The sequence below is a fragment of the Macrosteles quadrilineatus genome, unplaced genomic scaffold, assembly GCF_028750875.1.
Source record: "Macrosteles quadrilineatus isolate MER2022 unplaced genomic scaffold, UCM_ALF_1.0 Scaffold_4__1_contigs__length_99947679, whole genome shotgun sequence".
Classification (NCBI taxonomy): domain Eukaryota; kingdom Metazoa; phylum Arthropoda; class Insecta; order Hemiptera; family Cicadellidae; genus Macrosteles; species Macrosteles quadrilineatus.
In genome coordinates this window covers 90,467,547-90,489,129 of record NW_026542597.1, presented here as the reverse complement: position 1 = coordinate 90,489,129, position 21,583 = coordinate 90,467,547, and the positions used below count along the sequence as shown (strand labels likewise).

The window sequence follows — 21,583 nt, the reverse complement described above, 5'->3', positions numbered from 1 at the left end:
ACACTTTATTAGTTTCCTTGTAGCAGCAAACCTAGGTACTCGTTAAACCTAATGTTATTAAAATATAATTAACTGAAAATCAATTCAGACAAATGGAAATTCGCTTAGTCGGCAGGTTTGCTGCAGCGGGGGTATTTTTTTTAAGAGGTTGGCGGCCTCTTTTAACCTTGCATTATACCATGGAGTATATAATCCATGACTGCCCTTTTCTCTAACACCACTGTTATATTAGAGTTAATAACTAATGAGCATAGCGCAGTCACTTCTCATTACCTACTAAATATTATCTCACTTAATTAAAGGTCAACAACTAATTTCACATGCGAAGAATGAACATTATTCTTCATGAAAAACGTAATATACAAACACACCAGAACAAACAGTTAGTTATAATTATGAGTCAACATTCGTATGGACATGTTTTCTTTTATAGCTTAAAAAACAAAAAAATCCTAAAGCGTGTTGTTTCAAGTTATGCATTTTGTTATTTTACAACATAACTACCAGTGGCTGAATTGTTTTCAAGTGAAATAAGATTGTATCCTTCGTTTTAATTTTTTTTTCGAAATTACGATGATAGATGTAAAGAAAATACAGAGTTTTATAATCACGATATTTTGACGTCATGTACTTTTTTGCTGGATGTGTCAAAAAAATAAAGTAGCTTTTTAGAGTATAATATACTGGGAAAACGTTAATTTCATTATTTATTAATTTGTATTTCCTTGGTAGTTCGACAAAAAAAAACAGACTACTAGTTGAAATGGTCGTTACCATCTGTTTTTTTAAGTAGCAAAGTAAGACTGGAAATTGTGGACTAGATACTGTATTTTCATTTGTAAATTAGATGTATTTTAAAGTGGTACACTATAAGAAAAATGATGTTCGTTATACTCATGTCTTTTTGACCTTTCTTCGTTTTCTAAAGAGACTTGATTCGTTTAACCATATCTTGTTTGGAAAATACTACCTTAAGACTATAATACTGTTATAGAACTATTTCTTGATAAAAATATAGTGCTTGCAGCCAAGCAAGGCTTACTTAGGTACTTTGGTTAGGTTAGGTTAGGATAAGATAACGGGAAGATAACTTAACCTAGGTGTGGTACCCTAACCCAATTTAAGTGTAGTCGGTTTAATTTCAAAATACCCTTGCATATATTTAGTTGATATTTTGTGTCTTCTAACGCTGTGAAATGAAGAGTTCGCAACGCGATGCCACGTTGGATTTTCACAAAAAGTAAGAAATATCGTCACTATAAAAGCGCTTGTCCCAGCTAACGACCGGGATCCATGTAACTAATTCTTGGTTTTACAACTCTTTTTTACGGGAAAATAAAATTGTTAGTAGTGACATTGTTATTTTTTTCTTTCTCAAATTATAAAAATATTTGGTTAATGCTGATTTACGGGGAAATATGTAAACTTATCTTAGATCACTTTTAGATCCTTAACATGCATTTATTTCTTAATATCATTTTTAGTATATTTTTTGTTTGTAAGTGTATCGTTTTTTACTCTGTGCTGAAGAAAATCACTGTGTAGAACTCACACTCACTGTATATTATAACCAAGTGATATAAGTGACCGGACAAAACCGCCTCTATGATATTTTAGAACTTAAGAAAGTGTATAAATTCTCCGACACACGTTTTAAACCTAAGGTGGTTATTGTTTTTTTTTTCTTGTGTAAATGTATTTTTGTGTTTGTTTGTTGTAGGGAAAAAAACAATAAGAATTTCTTTTAAATATATATATATATATAAACACATGGACTATATTGCAAAGATACTTGAAAAAGTGTCTTTGGGTTATAAATGTATTAATTTATTCTTAGGATCAGGGTGTATCCCGAACAAAGATCGTGAACTTTTTTAACTTTGAGAATTTATTGGCCCTTTGTATTGGGTAAAAACAAATATCTTTTATGAATTTCAATATCAAAAAGGCACTGATCTATTCTTAAATTGTTAAAATGTATTGTAGCATCATTGTTACCAACACTACACTAACTTAAGTCAGCTTCACCATGTAATTTAGTATGAGATGTATACTTGCACCAAAACCTCTCCCATATTTTGTTCCAAGCCACAAAATATAAAAGAAAATTGTAGTTTCTAAACTAAAAGAAGTTCATTTCCGAGACAACTTCAGATAGAAATATTCAGTTTGAGTTAGTCACATCGCCAGTGATGTTTGATGGTTGTTGGTTGTTTAAAGTTAATCCTCAACTTATCCTTGCCTTGGGCTACTAGTAGACCGCAGCGTTCTCGATATTAAATATCAAACTGAACTTCCCTTTTGTGTCTGGATATTTATTTAGATTTTTATTGCGAATTTCAGTTAAAATTATAAATACGCTTCTTTTTATTTGTTTAGGATTAATTACGTTTTTATGTAATTGTTTCAACTAAAATTTAAGTTATATTGTTTTATTTAAAAAATATATGAAACAGTTAATATATTTTGCTAATTTCATTTCTATTCTTTAGAATTAATCGTGCTCATGTACACAGTTTATCGATTCTTAACACATCAACGGTCTATTATGAATATAGGGTCTCAGCAATAGTCAATTAATCAATGTATTTTTTTGTTTTAAAATACGCAAACTCTTTAAGTTTAGGTCTACATGTTGTAGATGCATTATTATGTTCGGCATGTCCATCTACATCTAGCTTAATAAGTTCAATTCAATAAAATACTATTTTTGTTCTTTTTCTTATCGTTGCCACTCGGAAACTTGACAATTTTTTACCAGTTTCAGCCAATCAAATTTATACGTGTTTGTATTATAAAACGTGCATGTCAACCCCTTAACGTCCAAAAGATAAATATACAATTATTTATTTTATTTAAATGTAATTTTTTTTTTACTTTTTACTGTTTAAGAAATCACTAAAATCCAAGAACGACATTAATAAATCAACTTAAATTATTATACTGTCTATGATTTGGTTTTGAAACATGCATCTATATAACTTTTCTTGCATGTTTAAATTTAACTCATTTCTATTAGGCTAGATGTTTGATGCACAGCTGTAGTTATGTTATGGACAAAAAACTCAAAGTTACCATCATACTGCAGTTTCAAACCTTGTCGGAACACCACTTCAGTGCTGTAACTGCTTCGTATTTACGACCAAGTCTACTTGTAATCTCACTACGTACCTCAAACTATATAAACCGGACTCTCTCTGCTGAATATTAGTCTTGTGTCCAAACATGTTAACGTTGGGTGAGCTATAACTATAGATTGTGTCAATTAAGATTATAAGGTGGGAGGGAACCAGAAAACGTACCCAACAACTTGTCCCTACTCTGAAATAATAACTATTTTTAGGGATCTGCTTTTGGTTACAATCAGTATAATAGGGTCTACTTTAAGTTAACAGCAGTTTTTTTATCTACTTTTACTCACCAGCGGTTTTTAGGGATCTCCTTTCAATCATCAGCTGTCATTTGGGGTCTACTTTCAGTCATAAACAGTTATTTAGGGTCTACTTTTAGTCATAAGCAGTTATTTGGGGTCTACTTTTAGTCATAAGCAGTTATTTGGGGTCTACTTTTAGTCATAAGCAGTTATTTGGGGTCTACTTTTAGTCATAAGCAGTTATTTGGGGTCTACTTTTAGTCATAAGCAGTTATTTGGGTCTACTTTTAGTCATAGCCTAAGCAGTTATTTAAATCTAATGTTAGTCACCAGCAGTTTTTAGGACTCTAATATTTGTCACTATATGCTTTTAAGGAATCTAGTTTTAGCCACAAGCAGTTTACTAAGATATACTTTTAGAGATCAGCAGTGTTTTGCGAACTATTGTTAGTCATTCAGTTTCTTAGTGATCTGCTTTTGGTCATAAGCAGTTTACTAGGGATCCACTTTTAGTCGCTATCATTTTTTTCAGTGATCTACTTTTAATCCCCATAGTTAAGAATCTATTTTTAGCCAATATCAGTTTTAGGTATCAGCTTTTAGTCGCCAAGATTTTTAGGGGTCTGCTATGTCAACAGAATATTGTTAGAGGGCCACTTTTGACCATGAACATTTGTTTATGGATCTCCTTTAAGTCACCAGCAATTCATTAGGCATTCACTTTTAGCCACCAGCAGTTTTGGTCGATTCTCACCAATCCACTGCTCAGTGTAGTCATTAACAAAATGCAGCAGATGACGTCATCAGTCGTGATCATTATCGAGATACCGATGCTTTATTCGTAACCACTGCAGTGTAAAGACTCTCCCAAGTAGAACTATCGCCTAAGTGGAATGTAGTGATGAAAATAAACTAAATATACTCCCACTACAATATTCACTCAACTTACTAATTAAAGTAGACAAAATTAACGAAGACTGTACTGACTTACTTAGACTGCACAAAATTAACGAAGTAGATGAATAATTTGCATAATCCGTTTTAAATTAAGCTAGACAGAATAATTACTACGTCAAAAGTTTTTAATGAATCATTTGTTGAAGTAATTTAAAGCTTTCAGTGTTCTTATTTTTATTCTTTTAAAGAATCACTTCTTACCGCCCTATTTATTAACACAGTAAACTCTTCCTTATTGTTGGTGAGAACAAACGTTATGTGTTAAAACTTTTACAAACTTATAATTTTTGTCTTAAAATACTGTTTACTTCTCCATATTCATTCTCTTTTGTGTATTTTTCATCCTACAACATCTAGTTCTTTCTGTGTTTGATACTATATTCTATATAATAGGAAGGTATAGAAGGAAAAATATTTTTAAAAAGCTTGCAATCACAAAAATACATTACTAGAAAGAAATACACAAATATATCAAGGGAAGTGAAAGTTTTAAAAGTTTAAAACTATCTTGTAAGTAAGAAAAATGATTACAACTCTTATTTTTAATGAGTCTAGTGAGTCGGTGGCTCAGTCGGTATCGTCGCGGACTTCGGGCCCAAGGTAGCGATGTCGTGGGTTCGGATCCTGGTCACTGCCGATAACATTTTATCAGTACAGTTCACCTTTGTACTGTACTGGCTCACTCCTTGCTTTGCTGTAAACGATCCACGCATGGGGTCTATGTGGACGGGCAAATGCAAGGTTAAAAGAGGTCGCCAACCTCTTTAAAAAAAATAACAAAAAAATGGTAAATAATAATTTTGATCCCGCTGATCAGTCCAAAAATTATCTTTTCGATTCTAAAAAAGTCCGTAGAGTTTTAAACGTTAGAAACTGGTCGTTGATATTTTTAAAGCAGCACTTGCTAAATAAGAATCTCATTTTCATAAATCCACCGTCATCTAACTCCATCCTATAGGGTTTTGCGAATGCTTGCGTGGCTCTGTTTTGCGATTTTGAAATTAATAATAATGATGATAACTGTAATGAATAGAAATTTAAAAACTGAAAAGCCATGCTTGTATAATGATGTTACTTATACTTCTAACAAAACTCATCACATAATACCTTATACACAGTCTAACCTAGTAATTTGCCCATGAAACACTGTGTTATTACTTGTCAGCCTTAGAATACTTTCATAAGTTCGAAAACGCTCTTGTACAAACCATGTGGACTTACGTCAACACAATCCATAATAGATGGTCAGAGTCCCTCCCGAGTCCCTAGGGAATCTCTCCCTTTTCCATTACGGTGTTTATCCTACATAATAAATGATCGTGGTAATTGAGAATCGGCCTTAAGCTTTCTTTCAGGTTGTGAGTACTAGAGGGCCTGATTTGGTATTTATTACTGTAAGTAGTGTCATTTTCAATCTCAATGTTCTTCAGATCAATGATTTTGAGATCCAGGCACTACTCCGAAACCTATTTTCGGAACAGTGACTGGTCGTGCAAATTCTTTCGGAGCAGTGACTCACCATAATTTCGGAGTTATGCCACATTTTTTTCTGTGTCTTAACGGAGGTTTGTCTTAAGGACTATAAGAATACTTTTTAGCAGCGTGTGTGATGATAATTTTACAGTACCAATTACAAGTTAAGATGTAAAATAAAGGAGTGAGGTAGTATACTGCTAGATCGCGAGAGAATTAACTATCAAAAGTTACTGCACGGAAATATGTTTTATTGTTAAAACTAGGGAGGTTTTAACAAGATTTCTTGTAAAGATTAATTAATTGTATCTTGGTCTTTGTATCCTACCACAAACTAAAGTACTCGTAGCTCCAGTATACATATTTGCATTTTTATTGTTTACGTTTGTGTTTAACAAAAGTTTAAACCAAGTGTTCAAAATGATTGCGTTTACAAATTCAATTATTGAACAGATGGAAAACATTGTTTAGTACATAGCAATGTTTAATTTGAAAGATTGCTTGCTAGCATGGCCTATGGTTAAGCTAGATATATCTAGTTTTGTTGGATGGAATGTTTAAATTACCTGAATGGTAAGTTTGTTTTGAATGGAGCTCTAACTACTTTGTTTGTTTATTTCTCCTTATAAAAATTAAAGATACTTCAGCCTAAAAGTCGTATAAAGTAAATATATTATTATAGAAATTTATTGCAAGCAATTCATGTATAACTTTGATTTATCAATTACTGTACTACAATGTTGTAGAAATCATCATTCTGTCAAGAACGCCAAGCTGCCAAGCTCACTTAGAGATAACGCTATAAATAAGGTTCAGCCTTATCCCAGGGCGGGGACTACGGTGCTGTATTGAAAATGCATCAGTGAAGTCAAACAAAAACATTTTTTTACCGGTTCTGCATTTTGTGCCGTAATATTGTGCGTTAAAAAAACATCATGCAACATGAAAAGATACGGATTTTTAAAAGTGTTAGTGGTTTTTTTTGGCTACAATTATTTTTATACTGTTGTACTTGTCATCAATAAGTACGATAAATTAAACTAAAACTAAAGCTTTTGAACAAAAATGCAATTGAAAAACATTTTGAACAAGTTCGAGTCAACCATGGATGGTTTGGTTAAGAGTTGAGGAAGGTTCTGCCTTTAAAAACGTTTTTTTACAATTTGGCATTTGAAATAATTTCTTAAAAATAATTTATTTACTATTAAAACAGGGTAAAATCAAACAAGTTATTATAAATAATATATTCCCTATTTATACAAATTTTTACTTCACTATTCCTGCTACAAAAAAATTTTTAATCTTAGTTTATTGTCTCCCATGATGATTATTTCGATTGGGGAAAATGTATTACTGTAGATTGCTTGTTCGTTGATGTATCCTTCTAAGCGTAAACCTAACTATTGTTTTAGCAGGTTTGAAAAATGTGATGGACCTATTATTTATATTTTTCTTTGAGCTATAATCGTTGGGTCCTGAAGTGAATTTTTATAGAGCTTGTGTCGAAGTGTAATCTTCCTGAGCTATAATTTGTTTGGTTTAAACACTGAATAGCGTAAACCTAATAGAAATTTGTAAGCATTTTTTTCCTCAGGTATGTATTTCGCATCTTACATTTACTTAAAGATCTTTAAACTTCTGCTCAAACTCATATATATTCCTTTCGCGTAGCCTACTGTTTGTACCTAGCCAATCATAAATTATGATAGTATTGATGAATGTTAACAATTCATTGCTGTTACGATATCAAATGAACAAACCAAGTTAAACAAACAGTTCTAATTATAAGTCAACAGACGAATGCTGTCAGCGTGAGCTCTTTGTTTTGCAATTTAAAGAGATGAGTTTTATTTTACTGTCTCCATAGAATACTAATATTTGTATTCACTATTTATATCTTCGTGTTTTAGAATAACTAACACGTAATGTTATATTAAAATCGGAATTGTTTGGGATTAGTTTTGTCTCCGTTCAATTCACAATTATGTAAAAATCGGTTGTGTAAATCAAATATGGTTGGGACAGATTATGTTTATCGCAGCTTATTTAATCGACTACTTTTGTTTCAGATTTACCCTTCAGAGACAAATATCTTTGAGGATAACTCACCTCTTTACTGATCAGGTAACATAATATATTTAATTACTAACACCAGTATTTTTTATATTATAATTTATAGTGATTTAATTTATACGTAGATTGTTATAAAATGGCGTACGTTAAGTCCACACCAGTACACAAATGTTCACTTCACTGTTTATCCTAATTTCTGTGTCGCCTGAAGGTTTTAATGTTAAAACCATTGTAATGCAATTGTTTAAATACTTTTCATGACGGTTATGTAAAAAACATACATGTTACGTGTGCTACTGCAAACATTGTACAATTATGTTAATGAAACAATAATACAACCTTAGGTAATGGAACACGACATTTATAGAGTTAAATTAAGTGCAATCCGGTGTTAAAATATTGTATATTCATTGTTTGCTCTCATTTTCTTCTCATTTTCAAATTTCCTTACAATTCAAAATTAAATTTTAGGAAATCGAGTTTAAGAGTGCCTATATTGCTTTTTTTTAACCGACCTTTTATACATTTAATATTAAACACGTATCCGTCATAATTTGTCTATAAAATAATCTGTTTAAAAATTGGCCCATCTAATATAAGAAATACTATGGTGTAATAAGCAACTTAGAAGAGTCAAGCTTAATACGAAATAAAAATAATAATAATAAGAATAAATAATAGGAAATAAAAAGGTCTTGATTTGTACTGTAAAAAAAGGATGTTCACTAAACAGCACAGGCTGTCGTATTGGACATATGATATCTCAAATAGAAAACCAACATGTATTTATATGTATAGAGAAGGTAGATGGAATGGGGTATATTAAAACTATATTTATATGTTCTGCTAAAATCATTACTTATTACGTTAACCTAATTGCCAATGAAGTAATGTTAATGTTAAGTGACTTGTGCAAACGATAGGTTACTGTGGTTGTAGGATAATTGAGAAGATCAGCCACTAGCCACTGAGATAGTAATGCATAACTATATAGCTCCATTGATGAGTAATAAAATTATGTGTTCTGTATTAAAAACACAAAATATGCGTAAAACTAATACACATGCTTAATTTTCGTTTGTTGAGTAATACAATACCATAGACAAAAATAATTAAATATAGACCGTCAGCCGTGCTGCGGTTACCATGGTTACCATAGGTTCTGGCGCACACCGCCAGGAGCGCCGCGTAGTTACGTAGAGCGTACGCCGTAACTACATGGCGCTCTCAGCGGTGTGCACCAGAACCTATGGTAACAGGAGCACGACTGACTGTCTATATTTTTGTACCCGGACTATATTACATGAGTTGATTAAATTGTGCACTGCTATTTGACAATGTGTTTAGCAGACGAAGATCAGCTGTTAATAGCTACATAGTTAAAAGTAGCTGTGAAACAAAACTGTTACTGTCAGTATCACAAGGCTACAGTTACAGATTAGATTATCCCTCGTCCTATGTAAATCCCAGCAAGGCTGCAGTAATCTGTATGGCTTCTGTTTACTGGACAAGGCTTCAATATCAAACCTACAGTTTACTTTTGTTTTGAAATAAGTAATTTTAATCATCGTCGATTTTTAAAAAATCTCGTTTATATTAATGCGAATCTGACCAAATAACGACTTATGGAATTATGACTTTCAGTTATTAGTGTAGTAGCCTACTTTTACAGTAGGTTACCATAACGAATAAGGCAAAAAATCCAAGCTTAGCTTTTTACAGTTTTTTTTATTATTATTATTTTTTTATAGGTATATTGAACATAGCACAAAAATATAACACTTTAATTCCTATATATAAAAGGAAAACCGCTATGGTTTACTTGTTTATATATAGGTTGATTAAATTTATTCATTTCATTCTATACTAAAACGTTTGGTTAAACACCTACTTTCCCATAGCAGCAAACCTAAGCACTTGTTAAATCTAATGAAATGGGGAAAATATATTTTTTGTGGAATTATTGTTGTTAAAATCGAAGTATACTATATAAAATTAGCTTGGTATGCAGGTCTGGTGAGGTGGGGATATTTTTTTGTTATGCAGCTTTACCTAGTAAAGTGTGCTACTATGGCTGAGCTGAGAAAATAGAATTTACCTTAATGTCATTTGTGATTGGCGGGAATAGAACCTCGCAATCCTGGAATCATACACTATCTACCCACCTACAATACAATGTACTACAATGTATGATTTTAGATACAATCATTAGCTTTTTAGATGGTACACTAATGTTCTTAGCGGGAAATAGGTTAGGCAAACATTAAAATATGACATCTTTGTGTTTTATATGTTTGTTCTGTAAAGAAATAAAAAGTCGACAACGATGGTGTGGCAAATAACATTGTTTGTGGCGTAAGTAGGAAATATGATCAGTATAAAACCTAGACCAGGGACGATCCCCAGTCGCAAATAACATTCATCTGCTGGCAAAGGTGAGTTCTTGTGACCTCCTTTGAGTTTCTGTACACTAAAAATATATATTTTTACTGTAATGTTTTATAAACTTCGTATGGATAAAACTGGTTTGGATTTGATACATAGTTATTTTATATCAGAATATATTTGGTTATATAATGTAAAACTTGTAATATAGATCGACTACAACTTTAAATATTCTTCCACCTAACATATTGTAATTGCTGACATATTCCGTACAATCGAATTGAGGTAGTACTGTATTGCTATAGTATCTGCATCAGACGAGAACTTTATCTTGCAATAGCTACAGCCTGATTATATGTTAATAACGTGTCATAAAAAGGCAATTTCTTGATGTCCTGTAATTCAATTATTTGTCAAACGTATCTGTGAACAGAATAATACAGGGTTTTCGTGAGCATTCATAAATTAAATTTATTTTACCAGCTATATTTATTGTGCATTAATACATGTCCATACATTTCACGAATCTTGGTGGCAGACTGTTTTTATTTCAGTGGGTGATGGCATAGATTAAAAGAAGTAGACTCCTTTTATCTATGGTAATGGTGAAAAGAGAGAGGGGGATAGTTATATTAAAATAGAGAAAAGGTATACTCATCAGGACTCGTATTAAAAGTAAACACTATTTAACATGGCATCCATTTATTTTAAATGAAAATTTTGGAAAGGAAAGTTTTACAAGGGTGTAAAATAGTGTATTCGTTTAAATAGAAAATTTTACTGAAACCATAATATATTTTACAAATATTAATTTATAAAACTTAAATACGTTGACATTTCGAAGCTTACCTACGTTATATCTCGTTTCGTTATAGTTATTACTCTGAGGTACTACTTATGAAGTGATACCATAAAACTAAACTCAACGATAAATGTATTTCGTACTTGTATCGCATAACAAGTAAATTCAAAAATGTAAAACAGTCGGTTTCTCTGTGGTTTCAAGATTAAATCAACTTATTCATAAATTCATGACGCCTGGCTTCAAAGGCGGATTAACAATTTAATGAATGTAAATCGAAGCATCCTTGTGGTAGAAGCACTTCTGATCATTTCCATCAAACTTAAATGTTTTTTTATGATAAATCTTATCTAAGAACTCAAAAATTGACTTTTATTATATTTTTGTTTGTGTTTCTAAGCCATTATTAGTTTTTTGTACGGGACGGCTAGACTATTGGGGACATTTGTGTCAGGTAATTAATTGTAAAACTAATAAAAAATGGATTCTGGGACTAAAAATACTTTTGAATCGAACCAGCGACCTTCAACCATAAGGCAAGCACTATAACTGTTTGTATAACCTAATATTTGATATATTTTTACGTAATTTGTATATAAGGAAATAATTCCTTTCATTTTGTTTAAATAAGCTTATCAATCGAAATAAAAATGTTTACGATATTTTTTATCTTATAATAAATGAATTTACAGTGCATAATTAATGTAACAAAAACAGTACAATTAACAAGCTAGCTCAGCTAGATGACAGTAACTTCATTAGCATAAACAGATTTTTAAATTATTCAAAACATGACGATTACTCCAACAGAAGTTTGTAATTGAAATCTTGCTTCGAAGTAATTAAAGTTGTTAGTGTTTCAATTTGTAAAATAGCAAAATAGATTAAAACTAGCTTACTTAAATTGTGATTATAGTTCATGGTTTTACGCGTAATCTTAAGTCGAGAGTGATTATGATGTATTATCAATACGAATGTAAAATAACATAGGGTGTGTTATTTTATAAAATTTAATATTTTTAAATGTAAACTTCAAGAACTTTAAGACTGGTTTAATATTTTTAAGTAAAATGTACTCAATTTTATGACTTGTTATTCACTCACCAAACTAACTCATTTAGGAGCTACTTGGCACAGAATGTAAAAATTAACCAACTTTTCCTGAGGTTTAACATGTTGTAACTCCTTAACGAGTATTTTTATTGGAAAACGTCAAGAATAAAAACTTTTAAAATCACATTTTCTAAAATTATTATAAAATATACGGTATTTTATCAGATATAACCGCCATATTTTTGGAAGTAGCAGCTATTTGGAAAAGTGGAATTCATATTTTTCAATAACTTAAAAACAGTTTAAGTTCTCGATTTATGTTTTTCTAAAAATAACAGTTTCTGTGATACTAATGGTCGCGTTCATACTATAAACAAATTTCAATTATATAAACGCATATTGTAATTACTACAAAACTTTAATAGGTGGTGAACTAAAAAAAAAAACACATTTAAACTCAATAAATACACAACAAAAAATCACAAATGACATAATTGTTTATGTTAACGAATGAAAACCTGCAAATGACATAAAATGCACAAATTCTGTTTTTATATCTAATTAGAGAGCATGTAAATACCGCAAGCCTGGAATTATTCGTTTTTCAAATAAAGAAATATAATTAGCCGTGTTGACGTTAACAATTACAACAAGTTCGCGTAAGCTAAAACAAGAATCGTGTTTTAAATGTAAATCGTGTCAATTACTGAACGTGTCATATTTATATCGGTAGAAAATTAATTTTGACAACTTTGCATCCCATCCGAATAAATTATTTCGGGGCAGTTAAGTATATTTAGCTGATTTGGATCGTGAATATGAAATTAAAGTTAAATTACAAACGAAATAATATTCAATCAGTATATCAGTTTATCAGTCTTACTTCGAAGTTAATGTGGGAGTTGAGGGGTTTTTCGTCTTTTTATGTTTTTTAAGTAATCTCTTATTGTTTTTAGCGAATTTCCCATATAGGGAATAAGCTATTACCGTAGTACTCATGGTAAGACCTGGACGCGGGACCGATTTTTTTTTCGTTTTGAGGTCCCTAGAGGCCAAAAACACCATCCGTTCAAATTCATATATATATATATATATATATATTTATATATTTATATATTTATATATATATATATATATGTGTCCGTCAGCACGATAACTCGAGCAAAAATGATCCGATTTTGATGAAATTTGGTACAAACGTGTAAACCTACGTTTATTCGAACGAGTTCGCGATCCAGCATGATCGGACCATGGGAACGGGGGTTTACGGGGGGTTTTATGGGGTAAAAATAGGTTTTTCCCATTTTTGACCCAAAAAACATAAAATTTAGCAATTTCTTTCCAAACCATTTTGTAGAGCTTAAAAAAACAAATAATTTAGTATATTGAAGCGTTATTATGCGCCTAATGGTTACGGAGAAAATTCCAAAAAATAGTAAATTTAAAATTCCCATGTTATTCTTATGGAGAATAAGTAAACTGTTGTAGTTTGCTTGTTTATGAACATATTTTGATCAAATTTGGAAAATGTTTTTATTTCTTACTAACTATTAAAATTTTCCAAAAAAAAAACAGTTTTACCCTCCCTGATGCAGCAAACCTAAGTACAAACCTAAGTACTTGTTAAAATAATTATATTTAAATAGGGAATAAATGTTATATTTTTAAGTAGACATTTCAGTGTAAATCCAATCAGTCAAATGGAAATTCGCTTAGTCTGCAGGTTTGCTGCGGCGGGGGTATTTTATTTTTGTTATGCTTTTGTGAAAGGAAAAAGTTATTGATTGTTTTAACTAAGTGGTTAAGACTTAAAAAATAACCATGTGAATTTTTGATGGTTATCTAGTAGATCGAGTTACATGACAGAAATATTACTCTTTGCCTTAGAGACCTAACCTTTTTGGATTTTAGGATAAGTTAGGTTCTCCCAGTCAAGGTGGGATCCGAACCATTAATTGTCCTGCATAATTGCTTTGCCACTCGTGATGGACAAGGATTGAACCGACGCCCTCTGTACAGAGGTGCTGCGTTCTAACTTCTAACAAGCCGCTTGCCTATATGCCCTCAGTAACAACACTACATAAATATTAATGTTTAAAATCCACAGAGATCTGGGAGTGTACAATTAGGTAATCGTGCTATAAACCGTAATTCTTATACATTATTAACCACATTCCATGCAATCATTACGAATGGCATTCATTGTATAAATGTAACCTAAGTAATACATTTGCATCCATCGTGGTCTTCCCGCACTGTATTCATGCATAATCTACTACGAATGCATGCGCTAGGGATTAGCTAGGTTAAACATAGTCATTATTCTTGTTGTAGTTCGCTATATAGTGGCTGTGTTCACTTCCATATGCACGTTTCTACAAAATTATAATTAAATGCTGATGGGAATGAAATCCCATACTACAAATGTTAGAAATTAACATTAAATACAACAAATACGACAAGTTAAATGTCGTATAGCTTTAAGTGAAGGAGGTTCTTCTCATTTGACGAATCGTCCTTTTTTCTAGTTAGATAGACCTTCATTTCGGTAGACCCGTAGTTTGGTGGACCCTGAGTTCGATAGACCTTTATTTCGGTACACCCGCAATTCGGTACACCTGCAGTTCGATAGACCTTTATTTCGGAAGACCCGCTATTCGGTACACCTGCAGTTCGGTAGACCCTTATTTCGGTACACCCGCAATTCGGTACACCTGCAGTTCGGTAGACCATTATTTCGGTACACCCGCAATTCGTTACACCTCAATACTGTTCGTCAGATAAATTACAATGTTTAGGAATATTTTGCGTAGTAATTTTAATGAAGTCTGTCGGCCTTTAGCGTGAAACTTGTTAACACAAGTAAGACTTGACTCAAGTCATGTCGTGCATCGCTTCTTGTTGAACTACACGTCTGTTGCTGTCTTGACTACATCATTGTAATGATCACATTCCATCGCTCTAACATAGTCTATAATTATCATCCTGTAGTTAAAACGTGTTAACTCAAGTTAAACTTGACTCAAGTCATGTCGTACATCGCTTCTTGTTGAACTACACGTCTGTTGCTGTCTTGACTACATCATTGTAATGATCACATTCCATCGCTCTACATAGTCTATAATTATCATCCTGTAGTTAAAACGTGTTAACACAAGTTAAACTTGACTCAAGTCATGTCGTACATCGCTTCTTGTTGAACTACACGTCTGTTGCTGTCTTGACTACATCATTGTAATGATCACATTCCATCGCTCTAACATAGTCTATAATTATCATCCTGTAGATAAAACGTGTTAACACAAGTTAAACTTGACTCAAGTCATGTCGTACATCGCTTCTTGTCGACTTACACGTCTGTTGCTGTCTTCACTACATCATTGTAATAATCACATTCAATCGCTCTAACATAGTCTGTAATTATCATCTTGTAGTTAAAACGTGTTAACACAAGTTAAACCTGACTCAAGTCATGTCCTACATCGCTTTTTGTCGAACTACACGTCTGTTGCTGTCTTGACTACATCATTGTAATGATCACATTCCATCGCTCTAACATAGTCTATAATTATCATCCTGTAGTTAAAACGTGTTAACACAAGTTACACTTGACTCAAGTCATGTCGTACATCGCTTCTTGTTGAACTACACGTCTGTTGCTGTCTTGACTACATCATTGTAATGATCACATTCCATCGCTCTAACATAGTCTATAATTATCATCCTGTAGATAAAACGTGTTAACACAAGTTAAACTTGACTCAAGTCATGTCGTACATCGCTTCTTGTTGAACTACACGTCTGTTGCTGTCTTGACTACATCATTGTAATGATCACATTCCATCGCTCTAACATAGTCTATAATTATCATCCTGTAGTTAAAACGTGTTAACACAAGTTACACTTGACTCAAGTCATGTCGTACATCGCTTCTTGTTGAACTACACGTCTGTTGCTGTCTTGACTACATCATTGTAATGATCACATTCCATCGCTCTAACATAGTCTATAATTATCATCCTGTAGTTAAAACGTGTTAACTCAAGTTAAACTTGACTCAAGTCATGTCGTACATCGCTTCTTGTTGAACTACACGTCTGTTGCTGTCTTGACTACATCATTGTAATGATCACATTCCATCGCTCTAACATAGTCTATAATTATCATCCTGTAGATAAAACGTGTTAACACAAGTTAAACTTGACTCAAGTCATGTCGTACATCGCTTCTTGTCGACTTACACGTCTGTTGCTGTCTTCACTACATCATTGTAATAATCACATTCAATCGCTCTAACATAGTCTGTAATTATCATCTTGTAGTTAAAACGTGTTAACACAAGTTAAACCTGACTCAAGTCATGTCCTACATCGCTTTTTGTCGAACTACACGTCTGTTGCTGTCTTGACTACATCATTGTAATGATCACATTCCATCGCTCTAACATAGTCTATAATTATCATCCTGTAGTTAAAACGTGTTAACACAAGTTACACTTGACTCAAGTCATGTCGTACATCGCTTTTTGTCGAACTACACGTCTGTTGCTGTCTTGACTACATCATTGTAATGATCACATTCCATCGCTCTAACATAGTCCATAATTATCATCTTGTAGTTAAACGTGTTAACACAAGTTAAACTATGACTCTATTTAGTAGTCTATTTAGGCATTTACGATTTTGACGTTTTTGTTATGATCGTATGTTTACAAATTTCGAATTAACACTTTAGCAATTACTATAATTACCCAATGATATCTCTGTTCTATGCGTTATAGCCGTAAATGAAAACATATATCATTACAGACGAGTATTTTCTTGCTCGATTTAGAATAACCTTAACCCTATAAAAATGACATGTATTCTGTTATATTATAAGGTATACCAAAAGGTTGTTTTACTTTTTGGAATACTTATAGATGAAAAATTCTCCACATTGAAAACCTACATCGCCACAACTTTACACCCCTGTACTTAAGGGAATGCATTGTTCTTCGAGTCGTTCCTAGAATTTGAAAACTTTGATTGATTAGATGGAGGAGGCAAATAGTTCCTAATTGAATTTCAAATTGGCGTGGGGTTGGAATTTTATCTTAAACTTTGAATCTTTAATTAGTTTCTTTGTAAAACTTCCCGCCAATTGTAACGCTAATTTCCAGGCTGATGCTACTACTAAATTCAAAATTGAATGTTTATCGAGTAACTTTTATTTTATAAAAACGTTACTGTAATTTATAATTTTAATTTGCATTTTGTTTCCATTTAATCTATAAAATTGTCTAATTGAATACAAGTTAGAGTAGTTTCCAAGTGAAAGAATTGTTAAATAAATGTCTAAATTATTTTTATAGTTACATATTTATTATTCTCTCTTTGTCCTTATATATGTAGAATTTACTATTATTTGTGAGTTATTGAACTGCTGAATGCAATTAAATTAAACATTGATAAAACATATATATATTTTCATGGTGAGGTAGCCTCTGGATCACTAAATTTAAGCTAAATGGTTTATGTTACCTGGCTTCGTCAAGTGATCCTACTTCGGTAGTACACTACTATAGTAACATAAACCATTTAGCATATATATATATATATATATATATATATATATTACTAAGACGTATACATTTAAAACTATAAAGTAGAATCGAATAACGATGTAAAATGTTACTGTACTATACCATCTAACCCTTAAACCCTAATATCTTGTTTTATTAGGAAATATATCAGCGCAAAATATTTTAAAGCTATGTGGTGTCACTCTCTTTTAATATTTTCACTCTATATACGGAGGTTTTCCATCAATATGGAAGACCCTATGTTGACTTAGGGCGGGCTTTGGGTTGAAACCAGTAATATGCGCCAGGGATATCCAACGTTGAATCGCGATTTTTAAAAAGTCTGTATTTATTTGTATGTGAATATTGCCTCAGAGGTTTCTTATTAAAAGCTATATAGCTGGTTTTGGCTTGAATAGGAGATATTTCAAGTAAATTGGACTTAGTATTGTTTACGAATGGTATTGACCACCAATATACCAAATATCATTTTACCCTATCTATAGTTGCTGTATATACTTCAAACATCAGTTATGCACCATAACTATTATTGAGACTACCATAGTAGTAGAGTACCACATAGTTATAAAAATCCACCCTTGAATTAATTTTGTCAGATTTGTGGCAGGATAAGATTAAAAACGTCATCCAAATATAAACTAAGTAAATGTGCAAACCTACATTAACATTGCACATACATAAGTAAAGACACAAAACATTATCGGTTTTCTTGCAGTTGCTATAACAATAAATCAATATTTATAGCGAAAACTTAAAGTTTTCTACGAAGACATGGGTATTTTTTTTTTTTTTTTTTTTAGAAAATAAATATGCGTATACGTTGGTCATACGATATACAGTAATCACACATTAATTGTAACACACATTGGTGTAACATTTCAGCACAGCAGGTTCTAATCTTTCCGTTAACCTGAATCTCACAAATTACCCCCGCTTCAGCAAACCTGCAGACTATGAATTTCCAGTTTCCTGGTTGGATTTCCACTCAAATATTTTCTCAAAAGAGTCAGATTTATCCTATGTATTGTAATTTTTGTCGAAAATTAAGTGGTTAGTATTAGTCTAGTTTTATATTTTGCAAATATTTTTTTTATCAAATAAGTTTTATTTAAAGCTGAATCAACATGTGGTATCAATGAAATGTAATGACGAAACCGAGTCTCTTATCGTTTTTCCACAACACAAAACACATTGCGCGAACCGCATCCACAGCAAACGTTTTCAACTTTTCAGATAAAACACAGTCGAACCCAACAGTTGCCGTGCTGTAATGGGTTTTTCAACTTGCCCCAACTAACCGGCAACTTTCTAGCCAACTGTACCTCCTGGCTTTATCAGCTGTGATCGTTTTATGTGTAAAATGTGTGGTTTTGAGAGCGAAAGTTGTGATTAGCTTTGAGTTTGATTGCAACTTATAATGTCAATAAGCTGAGTATCTGGTTCGAGCTCGCCTTACAATCAGAAGTTGGTTGGTTCGATCCTGTGAAAATGCAGTAGCTTTTTGATGGTTTTGTTCAGCAGGCTGGCATATGGTCCTGGCTAACGAAACAGCTGATCTTAGTCAGTATCAAAGCTTCACAGATTCTTTCACTCCGTTCTACACTCTTGAATTCATATTCAGCCAAAAAATACGTACCACAGACTGCGTCGCTGAAAGAGTAAGATTAGAAACATTTTATCGAACTATGACTTGTTGTACTGTTGAAAGGGACAAATGTTATGAGTGTGTGTTACCAACGTGAAGCTCATGCCAAAGCAGGTTTTGCCTTTTAAAACTGAACGAGAACTTTACTGAAGATTTTTTACTTTGTTTTGAATGTTACTCTAAAACTATATTTCATTATTTTAATTTTGTTTATAGTTTGACACTGTATAGTTTTAAGTAAAAATTGGCAATTTGGTAAAGTCACCTCGTTGATAAGCGTCTTTAACTTTAGTACTAAATATACGGGCTCATTCTCATGTATAGGCCTACAAGTGTTAGAATAGTGGATGGTTGACAAAGGAGCAGTAGGGATATCATGATTTCACTTTTGTTGCTCCTGCAAAACTACTTGACCTTCTAAATTCATTATTATCGATGTTTTTCTCGATACATCGAAATTTTATTTTTCGATCCGATGTATCGATATTAAAAAATTGCAACATATTAGCTGACGACTACGATCAATAATTTTTGGTATCAAGAAACGATAAAAAATATATATTAAAATTAAACTGTTCTAAACTAACCTAAGTTAACTAACAAAACCTGGACTGTAACATTTCAAAATTCCGTTTGATATTTCCCACATTTAATTTCTGTTATCCAAAAAAATTGAAATGGTACGGCAAGTTTCTTTGTTATGTTATGTCAGTTTAGAACAGTTCCATTTCCTAATCCATACATGTATTATTTTTACTTAAACAAGATCAGTTGTAAATTTGTAATTTAAATACGTTCTAAAACAGAAAAAATATGAATTGTAAAGAAAAAATAATGGAATTTATACATCGAAAAAATCAGCGATAATAATGAATGTTCCCTTTAACAAGAAAGTACCAAAAATCATATCAACTGGTGTGCTAAGCTGTATTACATGTTTTTATGTTTGTGATTTTACATTATCTAACAAAAGTAACAGTTTGGAAACGAGACTGTAACGTATAATCTTGTCGCATATCAGAAGATTAAATCCTTTTTGATAAACAAGTATTTGGGGTATAAGAATAAGTATTACTTTGATAAAATCCTAAATAGAAAATACATCAACAAATGACGCAGAGAAAAGTCTGAAACCTGTCCCTTGGTTGGAGTAGCATAAGAGTCTTTAGCTTTGAAAAAATTAAAAGTATAAATCTACTTTCAATTCCAACAACGTATCTGTAATGGAGTATTATGTATGATTCTCAACCACGACACACTGACGAGAATCAAATACTGTTATCGAAACCCGAATTGACAATCACTTCCGACTTGAAATGCAACTTGTATCGTCGCGTATCTCAATATACGCCATCGGAACAAAAAGCCCCATCTCGCAAGTGGGTTTTCTCGGGTTTGAATGCATCAATAAATGGACCGGATTGAATGCGGATCCGTGTTTAGCAAATATATTGGTGGAAGTGGCGCGGTTGGATCGATTTGCGCGGGGCGCACGCGCCACCTACCCTCTGTGATGACTGCCACCCTTAGTCAGTGCTTCGCGAGTGCTGTGTGTGAAGTGTTGGATACCATATGAGGTATGTGGTTTGTGTTTAGGGGTTGGTTCTCGCACTTATTGAGTGTTTTGATTTTGACTAGGTAAGGTTATTGAATAGGTGGACTTATTGGGAATAAGCATTGTGAAAGGGGTTGGCTGTACTTGAATTTTTCTTCGATGGAAGATTTAGTTCGGTTTGAAATCGTGACAAATGTATTTTTCATTTTAAAACAATGTTATATGTAACGTTACCTACCTATGCTGGTATTGTTAGGTAACATTGTTTGGATGAAATCGTGGAAGTATTGGGATTATGTATTTTTAAGGTAAAAGCCGAGTTGAATTCCCAAAACTTATAAATAAAGATGTTTGTATTTTTTTCATCGTGACACATGCATTTTCATATGTTAAAAGTGTGTCTAATGTAACCTATACATGGAGTTTTGGTTAATATAGTGAAAATATTCGGAATATTGTATTTTCTGGACTAAATTTCTGGATTAAAATTGGAGTTGTATTCCGGAGGGTATATATTTTGTCTGATGGACAAATTTTGGTTAGTTCTAAAACGTGGCCAACTTATTTATGTATGTAAGTTCATATAAATATCGTGTTAACGTTACTTACATGCAGAGTGTTTCGATGTGACTTTCGTAAATTGAGTTGTATACAACTTTATTCGTATTTTTCGTCAAGAAAAA

At 32.3% G+C, this 21,583-nt stretch overlaps 1 protein-coding gene across 2 annotated transcripts in view; it reads left to right on the top strand.

Moving 5' to 3' along the window:
- The window catches only part of LOC128991581 (alpha-mannosidase 2), a 221,121-nt gene that overhangs the window by 149,689 nt on the left and 49,849 nt on the right, over positions 1–21,583 (top strand). The window contains exon 3 of one of the 2 annotated variants that reach the window (XM_054414595.1): positions 7,873–7,927. The gene's annotated coding sequence lies outside the window, so the exon portion shown is untranslated. Of the gene's footprint in view, positions 1–7,872; positions 7,928–20,880; positions 20,923–21,583 lie in introns of those variants that run through there. The other variant, XM_054414596.1, reaches the window with a different exon arrangement.